Genomic DNA, 12935 nt, shown 5'->3' with positions numbered 1-12935 from the left:
TAAGGATGGGGATATGGTGCTCAGCGGAGCACGCTGCCGGGGGTCCCAGACCAGGGCAGGGAGCGCGGGGGTCACAGCGCTAGTACCTGGTCGATCCCCGGTGGCTTGGCAATCGGCTCAGCATTTAGTTTGATAGGTCAGCTTGGACACGCAGTCTCAGCTCTGGCATTCAAGGCTTACAGCTCGCTCTTGTCCTGCAGTCTCAGTTCTTACAGTTAGGTTTCAGTTCTCAGTTGACAGATGAAGTCTTGTGGCGCAGATGTATCTGGCGCCCTTAAGGGGTTCTGTTACAGGGGTAGGGATGGAGAGGGCGACTAGGTCCTTCCTAGTCAGGTTGTCAGAGAGTCTCTGGGTCCTCCTACTGCTGGGCAAGATCAGTGGGATTCACAGGGCACCTCACTCACTTAAGAGGCAGTACCTAAATCCTGTCACTCTCAGAGGCATAAGTCCCTGGCTAGGCCCTACCGCCTACACTCCTGGTGGATTCTTCCAGCTCTGCTTCACCCCAATGGCCAACTCACCACAAATGTTTCCCTCCCACTCTTAAGTAGCCCTAGGTCAGGTGACCTCTAGCCAAGGCGGCAAAAGTAAAACCCCACCTCCCTTCTAGAAGGTTCCAGCATCTTCCAGGAGCTTCCCCACTCTACCTATGGGACAAAAAGGCGGGCTGGTGTCGCAACATTGTTGTGGGTCCCAGCCAGCTCCTGGCAGCTAGGGTGCTACTATGAAAAACGACCACCCTGCAGTAGCAGGGGTCTGTGGCAGCCATCTTGGGCGAAGTAAGCACCTGCACCTTAACACTGCAAAAACGAAAAAAATGAGGGAAAAAGGGCCAAGTCCAACAGTATCTATCTCAGAGTCACACACACTTCAAATCATGTACTTTCAAAATTGCAAATTAAATACTACACAAATACATTTCATATGCTTTAAAAAGCCCCACTGTCGACGCGTTTCGGTGCATAGGTTACAATAGTAGCACCTTCCTCAGGACGGACGAGAATTTAAAACCAAAGTTTTGTTCTTCTTTCTAAAAAAGAGAATGCATATAATTAATACCATTTCCCTATGGAGAGTTGATTCTAGTTCTGGGCTGTGCTGTTAGTGTCACGTATACATATTGTCTGCCCTTACTTTAAGTGTAGGGGTTGAAGTCCTTCTGTGGGTGTTCAGGACGACTTTATCACCTCTCAACTTTTGTGATTTTAGACCACTTGCATCATAGTCAGTGGAGTCATAGAATTCTACAAAAAGAGCATGGAGTTATTTCACCATACTTTTTGAGCCTATTAGCCTATTCTCATGCTGTTAAGCAAAACACTTACTTTTAAAAAGTCACGTTGACACATGTTCAATGGTGTCTTAAAGCAGGTACGTCTTTCGATATGCACCGCCTGTATTCAATTGTTTAGCTGTGCCTGTAAGGTACATAGATAATGCTATATACTTCAAATAATGATGTCATGTCACTGGTGTTTATTCTCAACAAATACATCCATATACCTACCAATAGGTTTTTCGCCTAATGTTTAAGTTCAGGCTGTCCTTCCCTGCACCTTTTCAAGTGGTGTCCTGATACCTGTACCGGAATAACATGACGTTCAATTTAAGTGTACAGTTATCCATAGATCATGGCTTTAGACATCTACCTATCTCCTACTCCTTCTAAATTAGAAAGGGGTTCAGTACATACCAGTTAGAGCCTGCAATATCTTGTGGCAGCCTGAATCTTGACAACGCTGTCTTCTTTTCTTTAAGCGCTGTCAGCCACACTGTAGGTTTTCTTGGGGGTGTTTTTACTTTTACTCCCAACCTGTGTATTAAAAGTCATATTGGAGGAGGTTTTATTTAGATCCTCGCATAGAAGAATCTTCTTATTGCATTCCCCAGATTTTGCCAAATTTGCTAATTACAAGTATGTCCTCTACTCTCATTGTCACTCATGCTGTTTTAAAGCAGTGCTGAGGTATACTTTAATATTTCTTTATCAGAGGTAACTAACAAAATACAAAGACTAGAAATAGAGGAAGAAACCTTTAAAGCCCCAATAATAAACCTTTCTAACAAAATACTCACAACACATGAGATTAGTGTTTTAGAGAAGGAATTAGGTTTTGCCCCCAGCACAATAGGCTGTAGATTTAACATAGAAAGGGATGTGAGGGACCTATTCAGAAAAGTCAGAATAAAAAAGTTTTTTGAAGGGAAAGAGAGTAGAGAGACCACTAATAAATCGGGCCTCAAACCACCATCCATCTGGACACCTAATACAGCAATGGTAGGACAAGAGGTGGATACCTTTGAGAAAGCAGTGACCACTGGTTTAGAGAAGCTATTAGATACAAAAGTATGGACTGAAAACAATTTATCAAAACAGGAAAGGGAGGCACTAAAGTCCTTGTCATCCTGTGATGATATCACCATAAAACCAGGAGACAAGGGAGGGAGCATAGTGGTGTTAACCACTGAAGACTATGAAAACAGAATGCTTAAACTACTGAATAATGAGACACACTATAAATCCAGTAGCGTGAGAGAATGGGACAGTCTTAAGAAAAAAGTTAGAGATGTTGTAACCTTCGCTAAAGAAGACAATATAATATGCGAAGAGGAATATCGATTCCTAATTAATGAGAACCCTAAGGTCCCAGCACTATATGGGCTGCCCAAAGTTCACAAAAACCTGGAAGACCCCCCAATGCGCCCTATAGTGTCAGGAATTGAATCTTTGACTGAGCCTCTCAGCAAATATGTGGACCACTTCATCCAGCCTTTGGTCACACAACTACCCTCATATATAAAAGATACCACCCATATGATTTCTAAAATTGAGGGTTTAGTATTCAATAAAGACACCCAATGGCTGGTATGCTTAGATATTGAAGCATTATATACCAATATCCCACAAGAGGATACTGTGAGAATGATGGAGGACATTTTGGGAAATGAGGCAGGGGATCTTACTGCACAAAACACCTTCATCATAGAATGCATTGATATAATTCTAAAAAACAACATCTTCTTATTCAAGCAAGATCACTACTGCCAGATCAAGGGCACCAGTATGGGAGCCACATGTGCTCCCAGCCTGGCATGCCTGTATGTTGGGAGATTTGAGACCCAACATATCTACAACGAGATGTGTCCCTTTTTTGAGAATGTAAAGTGCTGGTCTAGATTCATAGACGACATTTTCTTCATTTGGGACGGTCCAGAAAGGGATTTAGACACCTTCCATGAATGGATCAATTGCGGGGATCCAAATCTTAAGTTTACCTCAAATAAAAGTCAATCAGCAGTAGACTTCCTAGACATCAGGATCCATGAAAAAGAAGGAGTCCTCAATGTAGAATTGTTCGTAAAACCCACAGACCGTAACACCCTGCTTCACCATACCAGCTACCATCCTAAATGCCAGAAAGATGGGATACCTTTCAGCCAATTCTTACGGATTAGACGTAACTGCAGCGATAGATCCAGTTATGAAAAACACGCAGCCATCCTTAGAGTTAAGCTTGCACAGAGAGGATACCCTAAGCGCTTAATAAAACAAGCTTATAAGCGCGCCAAGTACTATAACCGTGATAGTCTGTTCGAGACATCGACAGAAACGAATGATCGTAATGATGGAATTATAATGGTATCAGACTACAACGGCTTTAGTAACAAGGTAAAAAACCTGATTAACAAGAACTGGGGCATATTGAATAAGGTAGGAGTGATACCAATGGCTAAACCAACATATGCATACAGGAGGAACAAGACCATCAGGAACCATTTAGTGCATACCTTTAAAGAACCAAAGAGTGGGGGACTAAGGAATATTGCAAATAATACTCCTATTAGGGGAAACCTGCCATGTGGGTCTTGCTCACACTGTAAGAGCATCATTAAGACCGACAAACTGGAAATCAACGGTATAACTCATTGGATGAACGAACATGTTAATTGTCGCACATCTAATGTAGTGTACCTATTGCTGTGTCCTTGTAACAAATGTTACATTGGAGAAACCGGACGTGAAATGCGTCTACGGCTCACGGAGCATCGATCCGCAATAAGAAACCAAAGAAAGAATGCTCCTTTGGTTGAACATTGGACATCTGAAAACCACAATATGGATGACATCAAGTGGTTCATTTTAGAAAAGATCAGGATTTCAGTAAGGGGAGGAGATTTAAACAAAAAACGTAAACAGAGAGAACAGTTTTATATGTCCAAATTTAAATCTTATTATCTAGGACTTAACGGTCGAGAGGAATGGGACAGAATGATTAGATAGTGCTGCAGATCTCTGCCCCACCACATCCAAGAAATACAGGATAGTAATATGAAAGTCTGTAATCATCTCCCTAATAAATATCAGGATTAACACGACCCAAATTAAGGCTGGCCCCAATGGGGAGAAATAAGCAAGTAGAGGCAATGAAAATGGTATTATGTATTTAGGATGGCATTGTAGCTATAATGCAAGTATTTTCTGTAAAGACTATGCAAAAGAATCATGTTGTATTAGATACTGTTAACGAAAAGCACAATGCAGGTATACCCAATGTAACACGGTGACTGTTCTATTTTATTTTTATAACTGAATAAAGCAGACATGCAGTGTAGAAGATGTCCAATAGCAAGGTTGAACTTTATACCCATTCATTTTACAGTAACTGTTTTTTTCTTGTTGTATAGAAGAATACACAAATAATATGAAATGTAGTATATGGTGAATAGCAATAGTGAACCGTATGACATTTGTTGTGGAGTATAAATTGTTTTGACCTACGACCATAGGGTGGGATAAGGGGACACACCTCACAATAAGAAATGTGTGAAAATTGGCATGCCCTACAGGTTTATTGAAATATGTGACCATGGAACCACCAGCCGAGTAGAGGAGTAACAGTTGAGCACAGAATGAGGCAGTTAATGAGCATTGCATCCTAGTACTTCTGTGCACAAAGAGAACTATGGCATAATACCAAGATGCCAGTTGCAAATCAATTAAACAGTATCTTGTGTAATTAGAGAGACTAATACTCAATTTCTGTGAAATATAGGGCTGGGGACCAATTCAGTGACCGTGTAGTTCCTTAACAATGCAGCATAGCGAACTGCAAAAATGGTGTGAATTTAATGTGAACTTGTAACCAGCAAGGTAGAAATATTAACCTGGATAAATTCGAAAATCAACAACCAGGGGGACCGGGGATCGAACCGGTGATTTTGTAGTTCGCAAACTAGACTAAAAAACTACAAAAATGGCGGCCGAAAATGATCGAAATTCGGTCTGAATAAACCGGTGTGCCCCGGAGGAAGTTTACAATATCAAAATAAGATGGGATATTGTTATAAATAAATTAGAAATAATACAAGTCACCAGCTGAAAATTCGGCAAATATGGATAAATTTGAAAATCAGTAACCAGGGGGACCGGGGATTGAACCCGTGGTTTTGTAGTTCGCTAATAAGACTTAAAAACTACCAAAATGGCGGCCGAAAACGATCGAAAATCGGTCTGAACACACCGGTGTGCCCAGGAGGAAGTTTACAATATTAAAAGAAAAGGGGACAGTGTTACAAATAAATCAGAAATAATAATAGTCACCAGCTTAAAATTCGGCAAACAGGAGGACCCGGGATTGAACCCATGGACCTGTAGTCCTTAAAGGATTGATGCAAAAAACTACTAAAATGGCGCCGATAGACGGCTACCTTAATTGAATGTTAAATACCAATTTGGCAGGTAATAGGCATCCAATTAAGTATGCCTAGGGGTATTTAAAGCCTGCACAAACGACTGCATTCACCAGTTGCGGTGGAAGCAGGACGTTGTGACTAGCAGGCTCGCCGATTTTTAAAGGTAAGGACCGCTTTGGTGCAAACTAGATGGATAGAAGACTTGAGTAAGCATTGGGCACTCAAATGTATGTAGAGTGAGGGAGAGAATCTTTTCTCCTATGCAGGATTCCAAGAATGAAATCCTAGGAAAGGGGGAAAGTTGTGGTACTCCTTTTCTGAAGACCTTAGTCTATCAGCTTGCATTGAGCAAGTGCTTTAGGGAGGGTCATCAAGCAAGTGCTCTAGGGAGGGGCTGCTTGTGACAATCGCTTTTAACGCTGTAGCACTGCAAAGCGAACAGGGCACGGTTTCTGTTAGTTACCTCTGATAAAGAAATATTAAAGTATACCTCAGCACTGCTTTAAAACAGCATGAGTGACAATGAGAGTAGAGGACATACTTGTAATTAGCAAATTTGGCAAAATCTGGGGAATGCGATAAGAAGATTCTTCTATGCGAGGATCTAAATAAAACCTCCTCCAATATGACTTTTAATACACAGGTTGGGAGTAAAAGTAAAAACACCCCCAAGAAAACCTACAGTGTGGCTGACAGCGCTTAAAGAAAAGAAGACAGCGTTGTCAAGATTCAGGCTGCCACAAGATATTGCAGGCTCTAAATGGTATGTACTGAACCCCTTTCTAATTTAGAAGGAGGAGATAGGTAGATGTCTAAAGCCATGATCTATGGATAACTGTACACTTAAATTGAACGTCATGTTATTCCGGTACAGGTATCAGGACACCACTTGAAAAGGTGCAGGGAAGGACAGCCTGAACTTAAACATTAGGCGAAAAACCTATTGGTAGGTATATGGATGTATTTGTTGAGAATAAACACCAGTGACATGACATCATTATTTGAAGTATATAGCATTATCTATGTACCTTACAGGCACAGCTAAACAATTGAATACAGGCGGTGCATATCGAAAGACGTACCTGCTTTAAGACACCATTGAACATGTGTCAACGTGACTTTTTAAAAGTAAGTGTTTTGCTTAACAGCATGAGAATAGGCTAATAGGCTCAAAAAGTATGGTGAAATAACTCCATGCTCTTTTTGTAGAATTCTATGACTCCACTGACTATGATGCAAGTGGTCTAAAATCACAAAAGTTGAGAGGTGATAAAGTCGTCCTGAATACCCACAGAAGGACTTCAACCCCTACACTTAAAGTAAGGGCAGACAATATGTATAAGTGACACTAACAGCATAGCCCAGAACTAGAATCAACTCTCCATAGGGAAATGGTATTAATTATATGCATTCTCTTTTTTAGAAAGAAGAACAAAACTTTGGTTTTAAATTCTCGTCCGTCCTGAGGAAGGTGCTACTATTGTAACCTATGCACCGAAACGCGTCGACAGTGGGACTTTTTAAAGCATATGAAATGTATTTGTGTAGTATTAAATTTGCAATTTTGAAAGTACATGATTTGAAGTGTGTGTGACTCTGAGATAGATACCGTAATACGGAATTGTTAGATAGCATATATAAGACTGTACCAGAGCACCCAATCAGAGTATATATTGAATGCAATTTTAAAATATGATTTTATTGAACATAAGTGTTTTCCTATGAAAAATAAATTTTGAGAGTAACAAAAAGTATATTCTAGTCTGGAGTAATAATATTTGTCCAGTGTCACAGTCAAAAATCAAAGGTTATTGATCTAAATGTGTAGGCCTCATGGTCACCAACTAAAAGAGTAATACACAGAAAGGAATCTTTTTTGATAAATATCTGTACACATTGTAATACAATGGAGGGGACTGGCCGGGAATCAAATCTGACTGATTCAATCAATCAGGATTTGTAGAGCACGGCTGCTTCACCTGTGAGGGTCTCGAGGTCTGGAACCCATTTTATGGACTGCTGAAATGTAAGCATAAAGTTGCTGTGAGAGGTTCCAAAATCTCCAAGCATCTCCTAGGCCAATTGAGTCGGTCCACAATGTAAGTTGGGATGAGTGCGAAATTCAGCTTGGCTAAAGGGCCTTGGAAATATCCAGACTGGGGTCTGGGACCGCGTTAAAATCACCCCCAATCAGGTAGTCTCTGAGGAGGGTGGGGGGCACCACAAGGTCCTGGAGTGCCTGCAGTGTCTAGTGCAACATTTGTTGGGGAACATAGGCCGATATGAAGTTCTGGTGTCTATACTCCAGAGGGCCCTCCATCCCTATGTACCTCCTCTGTGGGTCGATGTATGAGGAGAACACAGCCATTGGGAAGGCATTGAGCAGCAGGATCCCGACCCCCTGTGAACCTCTGAATAAGCCAGCATGAAAAACTTGGTCATATCCAAACCTGACGAGGAAGGGACAGTGGAAGCCTAAAAGATGCATGACCACATCCAGGCGAAAACTTTTTATATAGAGAAGTACCACCGTTATCCTATCAGTGGAAGAGATAGTTTAAAATCCAGGGAACTACCATAACCAGTTGGGGCAGGACCGGAAAGTGGTGGTCTGGATCCTCTTCCCACAATAAGCCTCCTGGTCCACAGGGGAATAGACTCAGTGGAGCAGTAGAGAATGTGGTGTGTGAGTGATGCAGTGGATGAAGTTTGTTGTAGATGCCTGCAAAGTCAAAACAATAAAGCAAAAAAGAACAATAACCCATCCGACCCAAGAGCACCCCACCCCATACTACCAACCCTGAAGCATCCGTCGCCCAACATGCAAACATAAAGAAACTAGTAGGGTGCCTCAGGATCCGGATCCATCTGAGGATCCCGGTTGCCCAATGGAAAGTTCAGGCTAGCTGACAGCAATTTATGATTATCACACTAAAATGAAAGAACGTAAGCACAAAGGAAAACACTACCTCCACGCCACTCCACATCCAAAAAGATTATATGCAATACCGCAATAGAGTAGGTCACAGCATCTGCAGCAATGGTTGGCTATCCATGACCGGGTCATTCTGCACCTCACCGCCTGCCAGGGTTCAAGTGAGTGGCTCATGATCACCGTCTTGAGTCTGAAAGAGAGTGGGGGAGCCAGAGAGCAACACCTATGGGTCCAGAGCTCCCAATGCACTCCTAGCACAATATGGGCTCAATAACCCTCGTCTCCTATGCTGGTTTGGTCAGCCCCTTCTTGAGGGGGTTCTCTTTCTCCGGCGTACCCGAGAGGGGGGCTCACGGGGACCCAGATGTCCTCATTTTTGCTGCCTCCCCAACTCTGGTGGGCCGAAGTGCCTGTTGCACCATCACCCACTCCCATGCTTGCTGTGGACGGTCAAAGAAATAGGTGGGGGAGTTGAAAATTACTTTCAGACAGGCCAAGAATAGGAGCCTATATTGGATCTGAAGGGCCCGGAGTTTCTGTTTAACATCATCAAAGAAGCATCTGTGCTGTTGGACCGTCCGGGTGTAGTCTGGGAAGATCATGAGCTTGGTGTTGAAGCACAGATCTTGCGAATGTGAGCCTTCTGGAAGATGACATCCTGATCCTGGTGGTTGAAGATGCAGCCTATCATGAGGCGAGAAAACACCTGGGGGCGGCTGTATAGCCAGGACCCGATCCACCCTCTCGTGCACGAAACAAAAATCAATCAATCACGGTTTGTAAAGCGCAACTACTGAAAGGGTCCCAAGGTGCTGGGGGGATGGGTGGGTAGGTGCTCGGCTCCAAGGTTGTTACGGTGCTTCGTCGAAGAGCCAGGTCTTGAGTCCCATCATGAACTTGGCGAGTGAAGGTATCTGTCGGAGGTGGAGAGGGAGGATGTTCCATGCCTTGGCCGCAAGGAAGGAGAAGGAGCGTCGTCCTGTTCTGATCTTCTTGATGCGGGGTTCCATTGCAAGAGAGAGCTGAGCCAAGCAGAGGGATCTTTGGGGTGCGTGGAACGAGAGGCGTTGATTCATGTAGGCTGGTCTGGTGTTGTGGAGGGCTTTGTGGGTGAGGAGCTTGAAGGTGATTCTCTTCTTGACAGGAAACCAGTGTAATGTCCGTAGGTGTTGGCTGATGTGGTAGTGGCGCGGTAGGTTGAGGACTAGTCTGGCGGCGGCGTTCCGGAGTTTGTGGGTAAGATTCTTGCTGATCCTAGTGTAGGGTGCGTTGCCATACTCCTGTCTGCTGCTGATTAGGGCGTGAGAGACTGTTTTCCTGTATTCGATGGGAATCCATTTGAAGGTCTTTCGGAGGAGGCAAAGGGAGTGGTAGCAGGAAGAGGTGAGAGCACTGATCTGGCGGTCCATTTTTAGCTCGGAGTCCAGGATGATTTTGAGGTTGCGTGCGTGGTCCGTGGGGGGGGGGGTGGGTTTCTGAGGGCAGGGGGCCACCAGGTGTCGTTTCAGGCATCGGGGTGTCGGTTTTGTCCGTGTTTAGTTGTAGGCAGCTGTTCATCCACTTGGCAACGGCTTCCATTCCTTCTTGAAAGTTGTGTTTGGAGATGTTGGGTTCATTGGATAGGGAGAGGATGAGTTGGGTGTAGGCGTACGGTACGATGTTGAGTCCGTATAATCGGACGATTAATGCGAGTGGGGCTATGTAGACGATAAACAGGGTGGGGCAGATGGAGGACTCTTGTGGACTCCGCAGGTGGTCGCTATGGGTTCTAAGGGGAAAGGAAGGAGTCTTACCAGCTGCATTCTGCCAGAGAGGAATGAGCGGATACGGTTGAGGGCCTTGTTCCAAATACCTGCTTTGTGGAGTCTGCGGACTAGGGTGCGGTGTGAGACTGTCTAAGACAGTGGAGAGGTCCAGGAGGACGAGGGCCACAGTCTCTCCTCTGTCGAGGAGGGAGCTGATGTCATCTGTCGCAGCGATAAGGGGGGTTACAGTGCTGTGATTCTTTCTGAAGACTGATTGGGAGGAGTCGAGGATCCTGTTTTCTTTTATGAAGTAGGCGAGTTGACTGTGGACCGCTTTTTCCATGACTTTCGCCGGGTAAGGGAGTACAGAGTTCGTTCTGTAGTTCTTGTGGTCTCTGGGGGCCACAGAGGGTTTTTTCAGGAGGGGGTTGATCTTGACGTGTTTCCAGTTGTCGGAGAAGATGGTCTCGAGGGAACGGTTGAGGATTCTAAGCTCGGGGGCAATGTCTGTGGCTCTGTGGTATATGTGGTGGGGGTCCGTGGTGGCCCCGGAGTGAGTGGACTTCATAGTCTTCAGGATGTCTTCAATGCTGCAGCCGATCCAGCTGTCAAGTGTCGGCTGCGTGTTGTAGGGGACGGTGGGTGTGGGTTCAACATGGAGGTTGTGGTCATAGATGGCCTAATCTTGAGAAGGAACGAAGCAAAGAGTCTGTCGCAGAGGTTCTCGGAGAGTGGGATGTCAGTAGTGTCACTGTTGGGTGGGGCAAACACATTGATGATGCCGAATAGTTCCTTGCTGCTGTGTGCATGGGTGGTAATTCTGTCCTGGAGTGCTTTCTTCCTTGAGTATCTGATGAGTTTCTGATGGGCGGTGGTGGCTGCTTTGAAGCTGTCAAAGTCTGCTGTAGTTTTGGAGTTCCTCCATAGCTTTGAGGCGTCTTCAGGTTTGTCTAGATTCTCACAGTTCAGTGGAGAACAATCTGGCTTTTTTGCCATGAGGGATGGAAGGTTTCTTGAGGGGGCGATGGTGTTGGCACAGTCAGTGATCCAGTTGTGTAGGGTATGGGCTGCAGTGGTAGGGTCGTCGTCTGTAGCCGAGCTGCCGAGGGAGGCGGTGAGCTGATTGTCAGAGATCTTGTTCCAGTTCCTGCCCTGGAGAGGCCGTTTGCGGGTGATGTTAGTCTTGAACTTGACTCAGCGATGGTCTGTCCATGTGGGAGTTCGGAGGTGTGGCTGAAGGTGATGGAGTTTCCAGCTGTGAAGATGGGGTTGAGGGTGTGTCCTGCTGAGTGCGTTGGTTCTGGTACGATCTGTTTGAGTCCGATGTAGTGGAAGTTGTCTAGGAGGGAGGCAGAGTTGGGGTCTTGGAGGTTGTCGATGTAGAAGTTGAGGTCTTCCAGCAGGGTGTAGTCTGTGGAGGGGGTGGCTTGCAGGCTGATGTTGGTGATGGAGTCGGAGAAAGGTGCGCGGGGACCGTGGGGTCTGTAGAGGAGGGTGGTGGACAGGTTGGTTTGTATCTTGAAATGGCGGTGTTCCATCAAGTCTGTGCGCCCATCGGTGTAGGTGCTCAGACAAAGGTTGGACTTGTGGGTGATGGCGATGCCTCCACCGGGCGGTCCTTCCATGCGATCTTGTACCCTACCTGGATGGCAATCACAATGCACGGTCCCAAGGCGTCGTTCGTCCAGGTTTCAGTGAGGAAGGCGACGTCAGTGGTGGTTCTATCAAGGAAGTCCCAGATTTCCGTGGCGTGTCTGTGGCGGGAGCAGACGTTGAGGAGGATGCACTGCAGGATGTGGGGTGCGATGGTGTTGTTGCTGGAGGGTCCAGGCTCCTGGGTCTCGGCGAAGGAGTGGCGGCAGGTGAAGTGTCCGTGGGTGTCGAGAGGTGAATAGAGTTTACAGTTGTTGTTCTTGCCGAATTTGAGTGCATAGAGAGCAGAGGAGCTGTAGCACAGGCGGGTCGGAGGACTAGGATTCCTGGCGCTGGTCGCGGTCGGGCTTGCCTTTGGTGCGCAAGCGACGTGCCCACTGCACGACCGCACAGTAGCCTCCATTAAGTAGGTGTCAGTGGGAGAGCGGGTCAGCTGGGAGGCTGGAGCAGGAACACACGGGATGCGGAGGGGCCGCAGCGGCGGGAAGGATTCAAGGGATAAAAAAGGAAAAGGAAATAAAGGAGGTAAAAAAGGAAGGAAGGAAAAAGGAAAAAGGGCAGGAACAGAGTGGGCAAATAAAGGCAGCAGAGAAGCCAGAAGGAGCAGGCTAGATATGAGGCAGAGTGAGGCACAGGCTTCAAATAGAGATCAGCGGAGGATGCAGTTGGCAGAGGCACTCATGGTCGAGCTCTGCGCCGGAAGAGCAATAGCCTGACCAGAGGGTCAGGGGTCTTGCTCCCCTTGCTCCCATAAGAGACAGCTAATCAGATGGGACCATTTCACCAGAAAGCAGTTTGTCCCGGAGGCCTCAACCCCCTCTGGGAACCCAACGACACACAGATTGTTTCTCATGAAACTGTTTTCAGCACCCTCCGCTTATTCTTCCACAGTAGCCTTGTGGAGAGCA

At 45.6% G+C, this 12935-nt stretch overlaps 1 long non-coding RNA gene across 1 annotated transcript; it reads right to left on the bottom strand.

The window, feature by feature from the left end:
* Positions 1-937: 937 nt before the first annotated feature.
* LOC146835299 (uncharacterized) lies at positions 938-1605 on the bottom strand. The gene is made up of 3 exons (XR_014960408.1): positions 1326-1605; positions 1135-1244; positions 938-1030 (listed from the first exon to the last, which is right to left on the bottom strand). It is a non-coding gene; the product is annotated as an uncharacterized LOC146835299 (long non-coding RNA).
* Between the last annotated feature and the right edge of the window lie 11330 nt (positions 1606-12935).

This window comes from Triturus cristatus, chromosome 4_2 (assembly GCF_964204655.1).
Source record: "Triturus cristatus chromosome 4_2, aTriCri1.1, whole genome shotgun sequence".
Classification (NCBI taxonomy): Eukaryota; Metazoa; Chordata; class Amphibia; order Caudata; family Salamandridae; genus Triturus; species Triturus cristatus.
This window is presented reverse-complemented; position numbering and strand designations above follow the sequence as displayed.